Source organism: Pyxicephalus adspersus, chromosome 10 (genome assembly GCF_032062135.1).
Source record: "Pyxicephalus adspersus chromosome 10, UCB_Pads_2.0, whole genome shotgun sequence".
Classification (NCBI taxonomy): Eukaryota; Metazoa; Chordata; class Amphibia; order Anura; family Pyxicephalidae; genus Pyxicephalus; species Pyxicephalus adspersus.
This window is the reverse complement of record NC_092867.1, coordinates 43,117,910-43,137,914: the sequence shown is the minus strand read 5'-3', so window position 1 is coordinate 43,137,914 and position 20,005 is coordinate 43,117,910. Positions and strand designations below refer to the sequence as shown.

The 20,005-nt window shown below is 36.3% G+C and overlaps 1 long non-coding RNA gene across 1 annotated transcript in view; it reads right to left on the bottom strand.

The window, feature by feature from the left end:
• LOC140339403 (uncharacterized) overlaps positions 1–20,005 on the bottom strand; it is a 101,449-nt gene that overhangs the window by 48,399 nt on the left and 33,045 nt on the right. The window contains exon 2 of the long non-coding RNA XR_011922435.1: positions 9,334–9,458. This is a non-coding gene — a long non-coding RNA (uncharacterized lncRNA). The remainder of the gene's footprint in view (positions 1–9,333; positions 9,459–20,005) is intronic.

The following is a 20,005-nucleotide window of genomic DNA, read 5'->3' as shown; positions in this document are numbered from 1 at the left end:
GTAAAGTTTAGGAGGAATCTTTCGCAAGATTCTCATGGTCTCACTTGGAGGATGTTACAATAAATTTAGCTCTGTCCCTTACATATATTCATCTGCATTAATTCAATTCTTGTATGCGGCACCAGGTGTTAGAAAATTGCCAGCTTTATACTTAAACTTCTGATATTCCCCAAACTGGGAAAGACCTGTGTTACCATTCATCCCACAAAGCTGTAAGGCAGTTCACCGGGAAAGTCTTCCTGTCCTTAGACCTCGTCTCCTGAAGAAGCTATCACCATAATATAGTATTAAAATGCAGAAATGGTTGGTATATGTCACTGATGAAGTTGAAGTTCTGATAGACACCTCTGATAGTAGAATGTAGCATGCCGGAAATGCTTGGTTAGATCTACCTGGGAACAAAAATTCTTTAAAAGCGAATTTTTTGACTGACTGTTGTAGAACATTGACCTATGCTAGTTAATTTATATTAAACAGCCAAACTTAGAGTTAAAATATATTTCTGCTTTAAATAACTTTCAGCTCCAGTTTGCAGATGTTAAACACAGATCATTATCGGTATGCTGTCACTTCGATACAACCTGCTAGCAGGCTTTCAACAGGTTTCAAATAATAATGAAGGTTGCTGAAAGCCTGCTAGCAGGCTGCAAGCTTTCGGCTTTAAATGGAGTGAGGTTGAAGCAGCGATTAGAATATTTTCCTTCTGAATGACTGGAGTTTGCCTAACTGCATGCCAGAAAGACTGGGATCAGTGCCTAATTTCAAACCTGAAGCTTTATAGTTTGCCATCCAGGAAGCAATAGTTACAACATTTTACAATGCAAGACGACCAAGTATATGGCGAAGAGAAAAAACTGAATACCCAGTAACATGACACAATCCTTTCTCCTATCCATTCCAAGGAAGAGAAGTGTAGAATCCTGCCACAACCTATCCTATAAATCTGTCCTCTTCTTTCTATGTGGCAATCTGAAGAAAAGTGCCAGAAAAAGTTCCTGTAGACATTTATTATTGATTTTGTGTTATGAGCCAGGAGCTCCATTTAAGCTTACAAGCAATGCAGGTATACATTGGGGAAAAGTCATTTTCTACAGTGCCATGAATGGTCATCATTCTAGTTTTGTAATTCTTAATCTTAGAACAACTAAAGTGGAGGGGGCCAGAGCAGCCATCCTTTAGTAGTTCCTCCTTACTCTACTGTCACCAGTACAAGCATATCAATATGTAAGAGTATGCCTGGGGACAATCTACCACTTGATTTTTGATCCAAATAGATCTATCCTATAGACTTTTTGGGAAAATTACAAGATGGAAGCCAGTTAAGGTTGATAATACCTTTGCCTCCCACCAGATTTTGTGGACAGAAGATGCATACAACCTGTAAATATTGGTAACATTATATATTGAGGTGTGATTGTAAAGTGTCAGCACAACACTCCAAAACCACTTTTACTAGGGGTACTCTATTATAGAAATTAAACTTCCACAACTACTGGGTATTGATTAGTATCACAGTAATGAACCAGCAACAAGGTAAAGGTCCCAGCCTAAGCAGGTCATGAGCTTCAGAAGAACCCTGCAGTTATGTGTTCGAAATTTAGATACCTTGAGGTACTTGCATTCTATTTTTACAAGGAGTTTATAATATATCTTCCCATAAAAGGTTTACTTTAAATCAGGCAGAACAATAAATACAACTCTATCAAAAATGCACAAATTTGGGCATACATAGATATGTGATTGTGCTTTACACAAAATGTAAAAAAAAAGTCCTTTTTGAGAGATGGATAATAAAATTTACTAATATTAACACTATGGGAAACTAAAAAATGTATTTACACCTACTTAGATGTTTTCACACAAAAACGTAGACAGCATGTATGAAAAGTGTTAACTTGTCGTTCTCACAGAGCACATGCATTCAACATTCATTACATATTGTTAGAAGATGCCAGGTCTCCGGAACCACAGTGCTAATTGAGACACAATGCTAGTTCGACAGGGGAATCAAACATTTGTACAATACTTAAGTACAAGTGACAGCAATTGACAAGAAGATGGGGAATCCCTGTCATATAAAGCTGACAATCGACACTGCACAGACTAGTAATAACCATGTGATTGCAGACACATTATTAAACAAATAGGCTGAGCGATCAGGCTTTCTGCACATAAAACATCTCATTAAATATTAATTAAAAGGAGGAACAGAATGATAAAGCAATACAAACAGTAACGGAAAAGAACAGTCACAATTTTACAAATAAAATAAGTGAAAACCGGCAATAAATCAATCCTAGTGTAAGTGTATAACTGCATCTATTACCATGGCTCACTGTACAAATGTATCTTTGAAGGGGAGTATTTACTACAACAATAGCTTTTTAATTAAACCATTTTAATAATGCTTTTTACATTGAGATCTTCACACAGAGCAGTGCAGGTACCTACCTAAGAAAATTATTTATATGTATATACATTACATTACATTGATATATGTATATAAAAGTACCATTGAACGAAAAACTATTCACAACCCTGTTGTGTCTATTTTGCTTCATTTTTATCCTATCTGGACAGAAATATAAGATGTACCAATGCTGATTTGATTTTTAAAGTGTATGTTCTTAGGCTGGAATCCATAGTCTTCTTTTACTACCCACTGAGGCACTGAAACCACCAAGCGCATATTATAACGGTTCAGATAATCATGCTTGCTATAGGAACATAGTGGATCAATGGATAGTGAAAAAAGAGAAGGATGGGATACACATCTTAAAGCAACAGGTTCCATGAAAATACAAACAATGGGCATACCAAACTCTGAAACACTTCGACTGGTTTGCTTCAACCACTGCTTGTACTCTGGCATGGATTCTATGTGCTATGCATAATCCATATTTCTATCACACCCTTTTTACCTTTTCAATATTTCAAGAGACATTCAGCAGGGTAGAGTCTACAAGGGAAAAAAAAGTATGCAGAATAGCACTCCTCTGGACTTCAGAAGGATTTAATGTATGTATATCATAATGTGTGAATATGTATTCTTTTTTCAGCTAGAATCTGATTGTTCAGATCTGTTGTTAAAATGAACATGATATAAGCAGTGCAAGTAGTATCTCCTCTATGACAGTGCACGTAGTAAAATATATATCATTACATTATTGTTTACAAGCATAGTTTTAATCTACTTATATAGTTGCATTGGATATCTCCTAATATACATTCTCCTAAATACAACAATACTATTCTACTGTTGAATTATTGTCTTTTAGCTGCAGGTTCTGTTCTGTCAGTATATTAGTCTTGGGTTGTGGTTGTCATTAGTCTGTCTAGGTTTGAAATTTAATAAAAATGTTTTAGGTTATAAGAACCTCTCGATTGGGTATGGAACTGCTGCTCCCTTAGAAACTTACAGTTTTTACAGCAGGTTTGTTCCCAGTTTTTTAGTACTCAAGAGAATATGTGGCCTTAGACCGCCTTCACTAGGTTCCTCTAATATTGTAAAAACAGCTAAAAAATATTTTTCAATATTTATAGCAGCAACAAACAGTGCTTACAAGTTCTGCATTGTGCAGAACTAGGTATGTGTTGTTAAAAGACCAACAGCCTTTGCACTGTTTTCACTGGTAGTTATCAGCTCTATATCTGACTTAATCAGAAGCATAGCAATTAAATTGTAACAAATGTACCTAATTTTGTTACAATGTAATCTTCCAGTTGATTACTCGGTAAAAAGACACAATAAGCGAACCCTTTTCAGAACTTTTCTTTAGCTGTGTACAGCAACTATCTTTTGCTATAATTTCCAGCCACAGTATATCAAACAAGTATTATACCACAGTGTTGTTCAGTTTGAGAGAGAAGGGGGAGAATGAGCAACAGGCACAGCGCTGCATCCTTCCCCATAGGAAATGTCCATGGTCGTCAGGTGTTCCGAGGCCCTTCTTAAGGAGAATAATAAATTATATCTGGGATCTTCTGTATACAAGCTGGGTTTTTGTCCACGATTATCACAAACGTTTGTCTTGCGCAAAGACCAAGTCTCATAAAACATTTAGCGCTACATAACTGCCACACTAATTGGAATAGCCAATGCAACTGATGGCAGTAGGACCACAAAGTTTGGAGAAAAAAAAACTGAACCATGCATGCGTTTACTTTCCTCTTTCATTACAAAACCAAAGCTTTATTGGTGATGGAAAGCCAAAAGGCAATGACAAGAAAAGTTATGTACAAAAATATATTGATGTCCATGAAGAACGTAGACCTGCTTCCAGATTAAACTAAAAAAAATGCTTACAAGAATGTCTGCTTTAAATAAAATGGATTTGTCTGCAGACAATTCATCATGAGTGAACAAAGGAATTATAGAATTTGAATAATTTAAACTGGGTACAGTTTTAGCTTTGCATATCATAATCTCTTTTTATACCTTATAAAAAAGGCCATGTCAATCTCTCATACCAAGTGTTTAATATGTCCTATCTCCTTCTAAGGCTCCAAAGAAGTAAAGTAATACTTGTATCTCCATGGAGCAGCAAGGCATTTCATTCATGCATTCCTGTAATTACTCCCAGCTGAGCTATATTTACTACTGAAGCAAAATGGCAGAGGTAATATGTTCTTCGACAACCCAGCAGTGACTTTAGCAATACATTCACAGCTATTTATAACTTCCCACCTTTTTCCCTTCCCCACATGAGAAAGAAATGACACCTGAAGAAGGTGCTAATGAGACTGCATACGGCAAATTCCAAATATACATGAGAAGTTTTCAAGCAGCTTCATTGATAGCCTAAGAAACAGCTACAACTTGCTACTCAGTTGTCATCATTACGTCTGCCAAATATATGCAAATACATACTGCATTTGAAAACAGCCTAAGAAATCTCAGGTATTAACAAAGGAAATGTCACCTGCATATTCTACTGATATTTATACTGCTATTTTTTATTTTTCAATACATTTTCTTTTTTCATAACCAAACCATAACCAGAGTTACAAAATAATTAGTATAGAACAACAAAGGACGTCAAAGATATATATGGAATACGAATGATGGCACATTCCAAAGTTCCAGAATAATGAATGAGCTCTGCATCTACCATTTCCAAACAGGGGTGGCCAAATGAGCACAAAAACCTTTGATGATATATAGTGATTTTGTCCTCTTGATTACTCAGAAGGGCAAAGAAAGAAGTTGAGGTAGGTATGATACAAGATAAGGGGGGGGGGGGGTGAATAGAATAGAAAAGAGGGAGAGATAGAAGCAAATTCAAATACTTAAACATGCACAAATCTTCTCCCAAACCTCCTAAAGTGAACACCATAATCAAAATATAACAATTCTTCTTTATTAGTTCACAGAATGAATAGCAATGCTGTAATCATAGACTTGCAGAAACACTAATACATAAAACTACTGGCAGACACATACATTAGAATATGATTGTACGATTGATTGGATGATTGTTCCACTAAAGATTTACTGTCCTCTATATAATGCAAACATCAACCTGAACATGCAGTCTGGTAATAATTAGGTGAAACAGATTCTTGCATTGACACTTTAACATATCAAATCCAATTTAAAATTGGTCTGTGTGTGGCCAGATTTGCAGGTATCATGGCCAAAGGAATTGAAGCAAGACACATGGTAGAAGAAAAAATTGCTTGCACGTATGCATTCTAGGTGTAGTAAATCAACTTAAAAAGCTAACCTCCCAAAAACAAATATAACCTATGTTATAAACATAAATGTTTATCCTCAAATGTTATGGGCCTATTTTGGGTTAGAAAAAAATATTCAGCTTCTATATAAAAATGACTTCTGCTAGTTGCTACATTCCACCACAAGAACCATCCACTAGACCAAACATGCTCACCCATTCATTTGATGAGAAGACAGAATTATTGAATTGATGATTGCAGATGAATTACAGACACCGGTCTGGGTTATACTGAAGATAGAATAGTGTATGAAGCAGTTGCTCTTTGTTGAAGAAATAACCGTTGCATTGTTTGTCTAACTAATGCATCCCAGAGCATAACCAAAAGTCACTCAGCCCTGCTATAAAGTGCTGCTAACACCATTATTGTAATAATGAAATTAACATCATGGCTGTAAGGAGCAACCTCCAACAGAGAAGCCCCAGGCCAGTGCTAAGCAGATTTTTTATTTATTTATTTTTCACCAGAGAAACACCCACATGATTTAAACAACAGGCATTGATAGCTAAAGAAGACAGAGCATAATACTTAAAAATGAATAATTCTGAATAATCTGTTATCAAAAGAAACATTAAACCATTTGCTACATAAAATATTTAAATAATACAATGCGCATTTTCATAAATATACTCCCAGTTGTATGGTAATACCTTATAGAAAGCCCTCAGTCTAATGATAAAGTAGAATGTTGTTTTAAAGAGTTAAGGGACAGTTATAACCAACAACCTGCAGTTATGGTTATGCTCTTACCAACCTATTACTTAAAAGGTGAATAGGGTCATATCTATAAAAAAAACTAAAGCAGAATACTGCAATACAAATGCCAGGAGAATTCAGCTAAAGTGTTCTTTTTCTGTGTTATAAATGACTGAATCATTTTTAATGTCTGTAGGTGTTATTATGATGATGTGTAAAATGTAGAAATTCAATCAATCAATTATAAAACATACGAAATCCAACATCCGGAAAAAGATTAATTCTATCATTAGGTTGATTATAAATAATCCTCACCCATATCCAAATGTTCTACTTTTTGTTAATATAAACACGAAGCATGCTGGATAAATTAAAAGGTTAGTTAAGCCCCCCCCTTACAAAAGATGATAGGCAAATGATAGGCATCCAAGCTCAGAGGTCCAGATTTACAAAGTTACTTGAGTTTGTGGCCCAAGTTGTGCAAAGCAATAAAAAAAGTAGCGAAGCTTTTTTTGGGTTGACTACAGAATTCTCCTTTACAGTAGACTTTGAATGTTTTAAGCTGCAGTGATATGCAGATGTGCAACTGGATTCTCCCATAAAGGTGTCAAAGAAGTTTCTACACCAACAAAGTAGTCAAGACCATCATCAGAAAGAAACGCCAAGTCGTTTACAACACATATATACCACAAACAGTTTGCTGTATATGGGACTACCTTTTGAATGATTACTTAACACTGTGAGGAGTTTTGATAGGCTTTGGCCCGATGTTCATGGCATCAGTTCGACATCCCTTAGGGTGAATTCACTTGGAACAGCTATAATAGCACAATATTGCAAGCAGCAGGCACGTACACACTGTATGAATGAGATCTCTTGCCACAGAGGGATAGCAAGGATCAAGGGGGTGAAGTGGCCGCCATGCAGTTGGTCTGTGGTTGCCCCTTGTGAATTAAGCCTTCGAGACACTTCTAAGATCATTAATAATTCACTGACAGGTTCATTGAAACTAGAATTTACCTGTTTCTGACGTGAACTTGACCGGTTTCAAGCCAACCAACTATGGAAATTTAGAACAGCCAAACGCAGTTTAATTTAATAAATTGGACAAAAATTAACAATTGGAGCACAAGTAATACAATTGAAACTACTACAGAACTATATAGACTTTCTCATTCAGGGTTTCCCGTCACCCTACGGTTCCTCTAAAACAGTGTTTCTTAATCTTTTTACGATGGGGGAACCCTTTAAATAACTTTCAGGTTATAGGAAACCTCTTCTATAATTACTATTTTTACAGATCACAGTACATTAGTGTGGTGGTCAGTGGCAGGAATGCCTTTTACTCTATTCGATGTGACCCTTTTACGCTGACCATGAATATAAAGAGACACTTTTTCATTACCCACTTACATATGTAGGTAATGATCACAAAAGGTACAGATGACTGAAACTGACTAAATGTAAGGGGCATTTCTTTAAAGACAACTATATTATAGGCATAGTGCAGGTATTTTGTTCCAAAATACAGACATTTGAATTTGTATGTTTTGGTATCAATCCGGCAGAGCAGGCACATTTTGTATTTGGACTTCTAAACCTTGAAGGCAATTCTTCTAAAAAGTATTTTCAGCACTTTATTTGAAACACACAACCCACACAGCAGAGAACAAGCCAGGCACTGGTATTCTGGGAAGGGTTAAAAGGCTCCTATTCACTGACTGGTACATGAGATAGGCTGCCAGACACGGTCTCCTGTTTAAACACCAGTGTTGCCCAAGAAACGTCACTGTTTCAAAACAAAGAGCAAGAGACAGAAGCAGTGATGCCAAGGGGAGATACCATGAAGAGCGTGCAACAGCTGCATTGTGTATTGTAGAAAGTGTGAAGGCTGAATTCTAGCAAAAGCAATCAGTCGTTGACACCATTTTGTATTCAGGATAAAGGCCAACTAAAACTGGATGTGATGGTGTTTAAATGACGAGACCTTACGGTGACTTGCTTATTTATTCCAAAGAACTCCATGTGAGTAAGGAACCAAAGCTGGCCCCAAACACTGGCTGTAAGTGTAAAATGATGGGCAAATACACCAAACTAGGAAATAAATTAACACATACTTTTGTTAACTTCAGTTGCCATCTTTCTTTATGCCAGGTAACCATCTTTTAGGATTTATATTTTTTTTATATTAAAATAAGAACAGACCATTAACTGACACAAAGAATGCTTGCCTATTGTGCTAATAAGATTCCTATGTGTAATGCGTTTGTCAAATACTTTTGCTAAAAGTTGCATAGTTCCCGAAAATGAAGCTTGGTGCAGACATCCTGTTTGCCATCTTAAATACATTATATTTTTATAGATGAGAGAATCTTTTGTAATGGGGGACATAAAGTAAACCTATGATCTGCCTACACACAACAAAGCAACAGGTTCAGTTTAACAGAAGCCCTACCAGAAGGTCATACTTTTTTTGCTGCTTCCCACTCCATTCAGCCACAGGATGCAAGGAGAACTACTTGGTACTTCCAAGTATAGTGGTGGTGGTGGTGGGGGGGGGGTGTAATATACACTCTTTTCTCCTAAGTAACAGTTCTGGTGCTTAAGCTGATTTCTGGAAGAGGTTCTTGAACAGGCAAACCGATCAACAAGAAAATGAAGACTACTATAAGCTGCTGGTAGGGACACTTAATACAGACCTGGTGCTTTTCCATGTATATGTTAACTTTTCTAAGAAAAGTTTCAAATTTTAAGAAAGTCATAAAATAAAACCTCTTTGAACCTAAGCTTTGTGTGAGCACATACTGAGATACTGAATAAAATCACTTCAGTATACACAGTATTCAGAAATGACTGCCGTGGTTGTGAAGTATAAAAAAAAAAAAAAGAAAAAAAACTTACTGATGCTGTGCTGGTTGTGGACTCCAACAGTTCAGATTAAAAATGAAAACACCGAAGTAATTTCAGGTATTTATTGGTTCCGTCTATCCACAATGACCACATTGATGTTTTTCAGGAATTTCAAACTGTTTTGGGACAAAAAAATTAACATAATTATTAATAAATTGTAGTTTTAAATATGACGAAGACAAAAAAAATCAGAACAAAATTAAATTAAGCAGACATTGAAAAAAAAGAAACAATTTCCTTTGGCCAATTTTCTTGAGGATTTTCACATTTCACATTTAATAGAGTACTGATCAATGTCAATTTGTCAATCGAAAGATCAACTTCGCTGAAAGTACAGTCAATGTTCCTTAGACAAAACCTGGTTAAATCTTCCTATCACACCCAATAACAAGGTCTTCAACAAATATTACCTTGATCCTATTGTGATGCTCTTTAAAATATTTCCTACATTAGGAAAATTAATTTAGAGGGGGAGAATTGCTTCTAATCTCAATCATGAGCCTTACTTTCACAAAAGCTAAAAAATTTTACATTTTCAGAGTATCTCATGAAAAAAACAGATTTCACACAAACTATGCATTACACAAATAATACAAGAGTATTAGCAGTGACTACATTGAATAACCTCAATCTCAGCAGTTAAAGAAAGGCTATAACATGCAGCGTGTTTATCTACAGAGTTGTTTCAAGGTTGAGTGCGTTTATTTTGCAGCAGACCAAATGCATATTGTTTGATGCAGCTCTACCTTAAAAAGGCTTTTGCTTAACAGTTCATAAATAAGCACTTATTAAAAGAAAGCAAGTGCTGAGTTAATCGGGCCAGATAAGCCTTTGTAGCATATTGTAATAGAAATAATTATGCTCCTGGGATAGGACAGGAAGTGTGTATAAATACTAGAATGGGCCACCAGGGGCATAATAAAGCAGCCAGCTCCTCTGCACACTGCCGGGGAAGGTTGGAATAAAACACGGATGGGGAGATGCTGTCATGGACTAACCACAGCATTTTCTGCACAGATATCTCATGCTAACAAGGATTAGGACACTCCCAGAATGCCAACAAGCTACACATACAGTGCAATCACTGTTCAAATCTCCCATTGGCTGCTCCTATTTAAAGACTATTTCTAAAAAGAGCTGGCAAATTATTCACATTTCCTTCTTAAGAGCAATTTCTATAAACTTCTACGAAAACATTTGCCAAGCCATTCTTAGCCAAAATTCTTAAAGCTTTTAGCATTGGAACAGTCACTTCTGAAGAAATTGTACCGTGCTTTCTCCCAAATGCTACACTACCGCTAAGAGCATTTTGCCTTCTATGGTTCCTCCGTTTTCCCCAGTGGGTTCTAATACCGAAGAAACAATTGCATAAAGCCTTTTTTTTATTATATATCTTACTTTATACCCAGTTACTGGGTCATCTGTGCTTCCCCATGCAATGCAGGCAGATCATGGCCCGTGGTAAGGGCCAACAGTGTGCGGTACATAGGTTGCTGAAAACAGATTTCAGCAATTTTTTTTTTAACTTCTATATATCATAATTTCTACATAGTCATAGTCTACATGCACTTTGCCTAGTCACACAACACTCTCAGACATGACTAATTACTACTTCTCCCACCCTCACTGTTTTCAACAAAGATGTAAAAGTGCAAAAACCTATAGAAAAGTGTGTATTTTTTTTTTCATTTTTACTTGGCTTTATTAATGGCTATCTGTATCTATACATTCGTAGTTACTGGTTTAGAGCAAGCATGCACAGAATTCTTTATTTGTAGAATGTTTCTGTGTAACTGTCTTATTTGTCTATTAAGTGTGCATTTTGAGATATATTTTATCTACCAGTACAGCAAATTTATTGTGTTTTATTGCTCTTTTCTTAGTTTAAAGTTCTCAGATAGCGCTATAGGCTTTTAATATTAGCAGCATAAGTGATTTTTTTGACAGATGTTTTTTTCTGTGTGGCATAGGGATCCTAAAAAGCTCCATATGCAATATGATCAGCAAAGAAATACATCACAGTGACTATGTAAATAAGTGTAAGGTATAGCAGAAATAAGTTCAGGTACACAATATAACAGCAAATTACAATGTATCATCACTGAACATACAAAGGTTTCCTGTTTACATTAGCAGCAGAATTTTGTATGGCTGGGAAAGGTTGTTGATCCAATCCACTCAAAAGCATGTAGAATATTTAGATTTGCATACATCACTTTCCAAAAGAGGCAGCAAAACCTGGATGCCCAGAACCAAAAACCACCAACATATGCAGAAATATTCCACAGCTTACACACACACAGGGAAGATTCTATTCTAATCCTGCCAGCGATTTTAGCTATTAAAACGCTAGCTACAAAATGCTTTATATCACTTGTAGTAGAATTTGAACAGTTTTTTCAAAACGAATATATAGTGTAATTTTTCAAAAGCTCTTTGACACACTGTCAACAGATTGTCCACGAAGACAGATCAATATTTGTTCCAAAGTCCTTGACCAAACTGTAGTGAATAAGCCTGATCACTGCTCAGTGTATATTTCAAGCACATGATTTACAGGTAACATGTTTGAAAATATCTGTTCTAGGGGTACATGACACAAGACCCTGAGCATGGCACCAGGTCCCCAAGCAATGTGATTGCTGCAATCAGATAATTACAGTATTATAGAATACTGAAATGTGTCTATAACCCAGCCAAACGCCTTTTGTGTTTTGTTACATCACTTCAATAGGTAAAAACATCTATGTTGATTCCAAAACTGTCCCTTGTCAAATGCATCAGGCATACTTCCTGTCCTGACAACATTGCTGCTCCATAAAGTATAGGGGGAAAAAAAGGAAAATAATTTGATAACTACATCTAAGAACTGGTAAGCTGCAATTTATTACATTTTTGTTCTTGGAAATAAATACACTAAATTTTCTTAGCAGCCAAAAGGGCTGATCGCAAGCAGTAACCTGCTTTTTTTACAATAGGAAAACATGATAACCACATTCCCTTCAAAAATAGATTGTTTGAATAGGCCTAATTACCGCTAGAGAGCTTGTGTTACCCATTTCATTAAAATGACTCCGGATACGGAGATCTACAGGGCTTTATCGTAGAAAGCAGGGACATCAGGGATGGCAGGAACGTCTTGTATCCACTGGGATCTAGTGCGAATGAGGGAGCCCTAAGGTTGTGTGGTTCAACTTTATCACCCATCCTTTCACACAAGGCTTAACTGGGGAATGTAAAAAGACAGCAGAGTGCAAAGAAAAAGCTTGATGGAAAGAAAAAATTCAGCAGCATCCATGTATTTTCCAAACTCCAAACCTGAACTGTATTTATCAGGCTTCTTAAAAAAATATTGAAATCTCCAATATTCTCTCTAAATGGAAACCTGAAAACTATTCAATGTTTTTTGTACTTTGATGTGATGTAAATCTTATCAATACATATACAGACTTTGCTTTCCTGCTTAGCATTGGTGCACAGTTGTGCATTGTTGTGCCCAAATCTGGCCTGAGGATATAAAAATATTGTGTGTGACTCAACACTTGGTGATCAAGGAGACTTCAAGTAATTTCAGTCTAATAAATTTAGCTAATAGAGAACACAATTATGACATTCACAAAGTAAAGCTTAGACTGCACAATGCAATCTCAGTTTGTGTTCTAGAAAAATAAACACTAATTTTACATTTTCAGGGAAAGAATACTTAGGAACACTAATTTACTTTAAATTAAAAAGTCATATCTCATTGTAACATAAATTCTAAGCATTGGGAAGAAAATTAATTTTCAAAGTTTACTGCAGATAGCAGCCCCTGACAGTCTGCTACCCCACAATGTAAACTATATGCGTTTCTAAACTGTTAGGAGCCAACTGAAAACAGACTTAAAATGTGTTAAGATTTTGATGAGAAAAAAAAACTCCACATTCAAAGCAGCTAAAAATATTATAGTTTAACAACTATCTTTTATACACCTATCACCTTTCAGACATTTTTATAATCTTCTTTCTGGCAGCTTACAATTAGAATTTTTGATCATTGACTGTAATAAAGATGCTAGTCTCTTGGCTTCCTGCACTATATGACTTCTTGGATTACCAATTTAAAACAAATGTGCAGCCAGTGAAGTCAACACTCACTATTTTGGGGTCAAAATGAAGCCTGAAGCTGGATCGGCATGCCAACCAGAAAATTTATTTACCAAACATTTCAGCAGAAGCACCTATACCATTCTTTTAGTCTCCTATACTGAGCTCTATAAATGGGCTTTATGCTAAGTGAAAAGTCTGAGGACAAAATGTAAAAAACAACTACTGGCCCCATTACAGACACCAAGGTGTGTTTTGTTCTGGTAGACGCCATGCCAGAAAAACATAATGAGTATATGCTAATATAAGCAGAGAGCATGATGACACACTACTAGATCATACACTGGATCTAAAGTTACACCTTGCTTTTACTGATATCATATAAGCAAATCCAGGGTTCCATAAATGCCATAGTCTCTGAGGGAGCTCTTGCAGAAAGATAAAAAAAAAAAAAAAACATCCATACATCCAAATATCAGTAATGTACAGTATGTATGTAAAGAAATTGGCAGCTGAATTCAATTTTAAAGCACAGAATGTCTCTAAAACAACAATGCAATTCATAAAGATGTAAAAAAAAAAAATCTAACAATTCCTCATAAATATGGGAAAACTACAATTTAAAGTTATAAGCTAAACAGTATATTAAGCTTAAATCAGTAAGGTAACATTCTATCCTGCCTCCTAACCAAACCTAGTACACCCATACAGGTTCAAATTACTTATTTCAGTATTTATGTTAGTATTTGAATCCCAAATTATATAGGGATTCAAATCTGCAAAAATGTCCCTGGAGACTGCTAAATTCTGGGGTAGCGCAGCAGTGTAAAAAGAAAACCATTATTCAAACATCCCTGGGTTCTATAATGTCAGGTAAAAAGGAGAAAAACGCTAACAATAGTATATAGTGCAGATTTATTTTAATTCAGATTATAATATAATAAAATATTCCTTCTTACAGTGTCCGGAACTAGGTAGCATAGAACAGTCTTGTCTCTGAAAGAGCCAAAGGAAAAAAAAAACCTTGGCAACCCACCCCAGATGCCACAGACTGACCGTGTAAAAAAGCTTGCCAATACTTGGGGATTCACACCCATCGCTCTACAGATGTCAGCCAACTTGGCCGATCTAAACATTTTAGTTAATTTTGGACTCCGTGCTTTAGGAACGCGGAGAACAGCCCTATTCAGGACAACCAGCAAAGTCCACCTGCACACTTTCTTTGTCACCCAGATCAAACTCTGTTCAGAGGTTTAGTCGGGTAACTAGAAACAAGCCCCATTCTAGCACCAGAGTCCTGTCCAACCTACTGTTTCTTTGCAAAGGAAAGGACCTCTTCTACCAATGATTCCTGCATTGCTTACAATAATTTCTTTAAATTTGTCTTGAGATCACTCAAAGATGATTGTGTGCCTAACTGGACCAGCCCAGCAACACATACATACAAACAGATCATTCCCTTTTCCAGCTGCCAGGAGAAAAGGAAGGTCTTTCTTAAGCTGCATACACACTTTCAATAAATGTCGTTGGAAACGAACAACGACAGAACGTCCGAGAATCGTTAACAAAAAAGGTGCACAACGACTGACCAACAACGCCGACAAACGAGGATTGTCGCTGGAAATGGAAGACTGTCCTGACAGATCTAATTGAGTGGCGATCGTTCTCTATCGTGTGTACAGTCGTTCAGTGATTGTGGATCTTTCTGCAATACACTTTCTCCTTTCCATGTCACTTCCTGCATCGTTCAAACAATCAAATCTAGTGTGTGTAGATTATTGGTGTATTTAATTTGAACAATCATATCGTTACAGCATGTACAGAATTGTGCACAATACAAATATAATATAAATCAAATACATTTAATACAATCAAATATAATCGTGCATCGTTGATCGGTCGCAAATCGCTTTGTTTTCTAACGATAATTATTGGAAGTGTGTACCTAGCTTTAAGCTTCAAGTCACAATATACTGTATAAAATGTTATAAGTATGGAGCATGGCATACTTTTTCATAACTGGTAGCACTGGGTATTACATTCAGCTCATGAACACTCATGGATTTTCAGGAGAATGAAGAAAATTTAGAATATGAATGGGAGGGGGATTCAGCTAAACCTGGTAATGTTGTCAAGGCAATTTACTTTCTGAATGGAAAGAAGTATCATTCCTTTTGGTCAGTAAAACTGTTCCCATATATGTATTTATTCTGTATTTCTTGTAGTTTAAATTTAAAAAAACACTCAAGCTCGAATTTTCTAGATAGGCTAAGATTGGTTAAAACCTCTGCTGGGATTAGTGGTCATTTATATTCCCATTCTGACAGTACCATGTTGTACATGGTGAAAGCTGAAGGAAAAACAAGGGACTTTTTATCATATACTATCACCTAATTTTTTAATTTAAAGCATCTTTACAGCATTGCCAAACTTTCCAATAACCATCTTAACAAAGTCTTGGCCCCCAGAACACAATTTTTGTGCTAAATGATTAAAATAAAGAAATTAAATCACTACTTACTTTTATGGTTTTGATGGTGCATGTGTGGAGACCATCATGGGCATCCCCACCTATTTTTCAGTCATGGCTTTGTAATTGCCAATAATTGAAAGTTCTGTCAAGACATCTGCATGTCCTGGACTCATGTCAATGACCATCAATAAGTAGTAATGCAAGAAAAAGGGCAGCTACCCTATTCCTGTATCGCTACAACCATTTTGTATCCTTCATTATAGTTGAGCAGCAACGTGTCGTAGAAAAACTTAAAGAACGTTTTTCTACTAATCTTTACAGTGGGCATCTTTCTAGACTATCTTATTGCAGCATGTTTGACAAAAGAATCCTAACAAATAGAGTCGGTTATATTAGTATATAAAATCTGCAACTGTCAGAGTAGAAAATTACTCCTATAGGCTGAATAACGCTTATGCATAGCATACCACAGTCCTCTGTAAATCTACCCTTGCTTCCTTTGCACTAACATCCGTATTGTCTGGAAGGACCATGTAGAACAATGCTGTTATATTAGATACCGAGAGACGCTGTGCACCTTTAAAAGGTCACAGATTACCAACAAAATGATGAGTTTCAAGACTTCCCCCAATATTATTTTTAGTAGAAGAAAAAATAAACTAATACAAACCCAAAATTCAGGTGTGTTCTATTCTAAAAAGATTAAAGTGACAAGCCTATAAAGATGGCATAAGTGTTCTCTAGGCTGCCAACTGGATGCTACTAGAACAAGAATCTTCAAACTTTTTAGTTGATCGGCCAATTTACTGATCTATAATTGCAAGAAAATGGCCACCAAGTTTAGGAAGAATTCTTGGCCTTAATAAAGACTGGAACTTACATTAAATCTCTTGTCAGGCTATGGAAACACCATGTGACTAGGTGCAGAAAGAGGGCTTTCTAAATGGCTAGCTGATTTAGTACTATACCTGCAGATCTACAAGAAAATAGCCATTAAGGTCAGGAAGCCTTTAACGTGCCAACATTTTTACATTATCACAATGTCACCTCAACAGGATGCCAGACAGCTCAGACAACAAAACAATGCTGCCAGGCTAGATTCGGCATGCAGGACACTCAAAATATATGTAATAAAAAAACAAAAAGGTTTTGTTAAATATTTTTTATGTTGAAGAAATTTGGAATCAAGGAGATCAAATAGGAACAGAATGAGAAGATGCTGTCATGAGTCTGCTGCAGGCAGGAGGAATCGTTTCCTTAGTCTTTATTCCTGGTTGAACAGAAGGCAATATATTACCTTTGTAAGAAGTTACTTATAAAATTAAAAAATGCAAGCAGGTGACCAATCTATGTCCAACATTTGTGAACACTGCTCAAACACTAGAATTTATCTTATTTTGTTATCTTATTTAGTAATATTGTGGGGATATATCTCCGAGAGACCTAAAAAATTCCCGTAAGTGTTACAGTTCAACATTACTTAGCATGCTTGCCATGAACATGAAACTCATTTCCTAGTTGTAAAGTCAAAATCTTATTACTGCAGATTTCTGAGGCCCTATATTGTAGCATAATATGTGTTTTACCTGCAGTGTCCTATACCTGAATATATATATATTTTTTGTGCTCCCCCCCCCCACCCCAATATACCCTCCAACTCCCATTGCTGAAAAAAAAATTATCTTAAAATTGTATTGTCTGTGTATTGTGCTGTCTATACATGACTTTTGGCAAGTGATCAAGCAGTGAAATAAGTGTCATGAATACACTTATTGTTGTGCATGTTTTATAAGAGTGGGTCATAGGACACGAATGCAGGGGTGGGTTTCCTTTGTCACCATCCTACACACATGCACAGGGAATCTTATAAAGACATCCATACAGTTGGGTTTCCCCGGTGCTTTTTTTAGTGCAGAATCCCCTATTTGTTGTGACTTGCTATACCAAGTGTTATAAAACTGAAGTGGGATGAGAAAAAGTACTATATCATTGGTCTCAGAAAACTTAATTTCTTTCATAGATGGCATACATGAAAAGATAAATATTGGGAAAGAAGACTAAAGAGAAAATTGTAGCCTTAACTGGGTTTATAAGCTGCTTTTTGCAGAAACACAGGCTTTCCTAAAGCACAAGGGTTAAGTGCAAGGTCCTACAGTAATGATTAAACACATGCAGCCTGTGAACAGTGCAAGGTCCAAGCAATCTTCTCCTGCACCTTCCCCCTTCCCTGCCTCCCAGTCCTCTGGATCTCCCAGTCCTCTGGATGCTGGCAGGGAGTCTGTGGTCATGCACGCAATGCTCCTGGTGAGCACGCTATGAGCCTTTGTCAAGGGGGAGGGATGGAGTCCTCAGGCTCACACAGTTCTTGCAAGACCTGCCAGGAGGAGAGGTTTTTTTTTTTCTTTTAAAGAGGTGGGGGCAACTCAGAGCCAGCTGCTACCCTATGCCAGCTCTTAACTGCTGTCAGTATTTCTGAATTGTTCAATGGAAAGGCAAAAATGCAAGATACCACACAGATGCACATTTTAGATGATGAAAGCACATATTGCCACAATGCATAATATATCCCACAACAAACCAGACACTATGAAGAAAATCATGGTTAGGTCACATCCATACTGTAAAACCGATACATAAAACACTTAGCAGGAAATCAAAAGATTAGTATGCCCAGAGATTAAATTCTCAATAAAATAAATGTGTAGAAAATATTTAGTATATGACGAAGTACTACAGATCCAGATACATCTGCTTTAGCGGTATCGGGACTAGCAGAACGCTTAAATCCTGCAAATAGACACACATCATTTTATGAATGTATTTGTACTTTTATATGACCAGTGCACAGCACACCAAAAAAAGCTTGTGAAGGGTTACATACAGCTGTGACTCACACGACCTATGATAGTGTGTTGATGATGGTATTTGAAAAGATAAATATAATAAATACATATACACTTACACACACTCTCAAACAGTTCAAAAGCCAGACGTATTGCTTAAAACATATAATCCAACAAGCCAAATATATATATAAATAAACTCAACCCCATAAAAATGACTATTCTTGGATCTTTTGATTCCTAATCAAAACAAAAATTATGAAGCGCGTGCTTCATTAATAAGGTTAGGATTCTGATCAACGGACCTGGGCCTTACCTGACCATTACAGTTCTATAGTACCGATACATGGTAATCCTCTTAACAACCGAGATCCTAATTCTCTCTTCCACGGTTCTTTTTTTTTTTAACTTAAAAGTAGAGCCAATATTTATTAGAAACCAATTCTACTGCTCAAAAGATCTTATATCTTACCTATACTCAACTTTTTTTCTCAGTCAGTCAACCTTTCCCCATTTCTCTAAATACAAGATTTAGGCTAAATTATAACGAGCAGTGGCTAGATCATTCACAACTGATATATGCATCATACTCGCAGGGGTAGATCCTGCAAATCTGACAAAATATGGAATGGCAGGCCTAATGACCCTTTTCTTTTAAACAGAATCCTTGGTAGATATATTCCTCAAGATTTAAACCTAAGCAAGTTTTCTTCTCAAGTCGTGTTAGAATAACATACAATGTATGATTGTATTTCAACCAAAACCATTATTTTATTAAATGTTAACTTTTACCGATGTAATTCAAGTTCATTATGAATGCATAATATATCGATAAATCATACTGTCTTTGAGACAACAGCTCCTCGGGTTCATCTCCAAAGTAAGTGAAAATCTGAATATTTACACCATTTATATTTGTAAGCCACATGGTTTCTGGGATTTTTGTTCATCTATTTATTTAAAAATGTGGAAAGTGTAAATGTGTGTGTATGCTGTGTATACTTAAACATTATGGGCATTATGCCACTATCTTCTCCCAACAGCCAGCATGCACACAGTGTGTAGGAATAGGGCTTTTGGGAGATGTAGTTCTGGAGGGTGTATGAATCAGTAGGTATTGCCAAAAGCTGGCCCTGTAAAAGAAGGGCAGGGAAAATGAAATTAGACAAGCTGTAAAAGGGGAGAAAGGTTTGACTGTAAAATTGGAGCCCGTACATATACTTTAAAGCTGTAAGGTGATGTCTTAAAATGTGCATGTAAA